Source organism: Pseudophryne corroboree, assembly GCF_028390025.1.
Source record: "Pseudophryne corroboree isolate aPseCor3 chromosome 3 unlocalized genomic scaffold, aPseCor3.hap2 SUPER_3_unloc_24, whole genome shotgun sequence".
Classification (NCBI taxonomy): Eukaryota; Metazoa; Chordata; class Amphibia; order Anura; family Myobatrachidae; genus Pseudophryne; species Pseudophryne corroboree.
In genome coordinates, this window is record NW_026967513.1 from 26,693 (window position 1) to 28,617 (window position 1,925).

Below are 1,925 nucleotides of genomic sequence, written 5' to 3' on the forward strand. Positions count from 1 at the left end.
TCTCCCTCTATATCTTCTGCCTTTATATCAGTCACATACGTCTCTTCTTCTCCCTCTATATCTTCTGTCTTCATATCAGTCACATACGTCTCTTCTTCTCCCTCTATATCTTCTACCTTTATATCAGTCACATACGTCTCTTCTTCTCCCTCTATATCTTCTGTTTTAATATCAGACAGACGTTCTACCTAAAAACACAAAAATTTGCACAGTCAGACTTAACTGAGGTGAAACAGTATAATATCAGTGTATAAGACACACAGCTTCTCTACAGATCATATAGTGACAGTCACTGAGATATATTGGAGAGACCCTAAATCCCACCTACCTGATCCTCCTGTGGGGTCCTGTGATTCTCCTCTGTACAATCCTGGGAATACAGAGGACGGGGACATCTCTCTGGGGTATCTCTGTTACTGGGCCCATCTGTAGGAGACACACAGTGACTGAGTACAGTGTATATATGTGATTATCAGATGATGTGTGTATGTAGGGGCCCCCATACCTGCTCTCCCCTGTACATTACATGACAGTCTCCTCTTACCCAGTGATGTGAGGGGCCGGTGATTCTCCATCATCACGTCCTTGTACAGACCCGTGTTCCTCTATATACTCCCCCTCCTGCATGGAGACATAGACAGTGACATCCTGACATCTTGTAGGAACCTGACACACACAGTGATACATTCATCACCCAGATACATCCCCCAGTGTTACTGTATAATGTCCCATTCCCGGCAGTCCCCTCTCCAGTCATCACCCAGACACATCCCCTGGTGTTACTGTATAATGTCCCATTCCCAGCAGTCACCTCTCCAGTCATCACCCAGACACATCCCCTGGTGTTACTGTATAATGTCCCATTCCCAGCAGTCACCTCTCCAGTCATCACCCAGACACATCCCCTGGTGTTACTGTATAATGTCCCATTCCCAGCAGTCACCTCTCCAGTCATCACCCAGACACATCCCCTGGTGTTATTGTATAATGCCCCATTCCCAGCAGTCACCTCTCCAGTCATCCCCCAGACACATCCCCTGGTGTTACTGTATAATGCCCCATTCCCGGCAGTCACCTCTCCAGTCATCACCCAGACACGTTCCCCGATGTTACTGTATAATACCCCATCCCCAGCAGTCACCTCTCCAGTCATCACCCAGACACATCCCCTGGTGTTACTGTATAATGTCCCATTACCAGCTGTCACCTCTCCAGTCATCACCCAGACACATACCCCTGGTGTTACTGTATAATGTCCCATTCCCAGCAGTCACCTCTCCAGTCATCCCCCAGACACATCCCCTGGTGTTACTGTATAATGTCCCATTCCCAGCAGTCACCTCTCCAGTCATCCCCCAGACACATCCCCTGGTGTTACTGTATAATGTCCCATTCCCAGCAGTCACCTCTCCAGTCATCATCCAGACACATCCCCTGGTGTTACTGTATAATATCCCATTCCCAGCAGTCACCTCTCCAGTCAGCAGCTGAATGATCTTTTTAGGGAGTTCCAGGATCTTCTGGTCAATGTGTCTCATGTGTCAGTGAGTGAGGTGGAGGCACCGTGATGGGACTCTGGGTCCTGCGCAGTCCTCCTGACACACGGGGATGGCTGCTCGGTGTCTCACACTCACCGGATGTCTTCTTCACTACTGTGTAACCCTGCGAAATGGGGGAGACATCACTGTAAATACACACAGATCCCCTCACCTCCCCAGTCATGTCCCTGTATTATTACTACTGTGCCAATAGACACACTCATCCCAACCCATACAGTGCACCTGTCCTATAACGGGCACACTTACCTCTGCATTATGGTTACCTCCTTTCTACTCAATGCACCTACCAGACATACACACCAGGGACGTGCGGTGAGGTACATTTATCAGGAGGCACTGGCTAGTACCAGAGCCAGATTTACACAC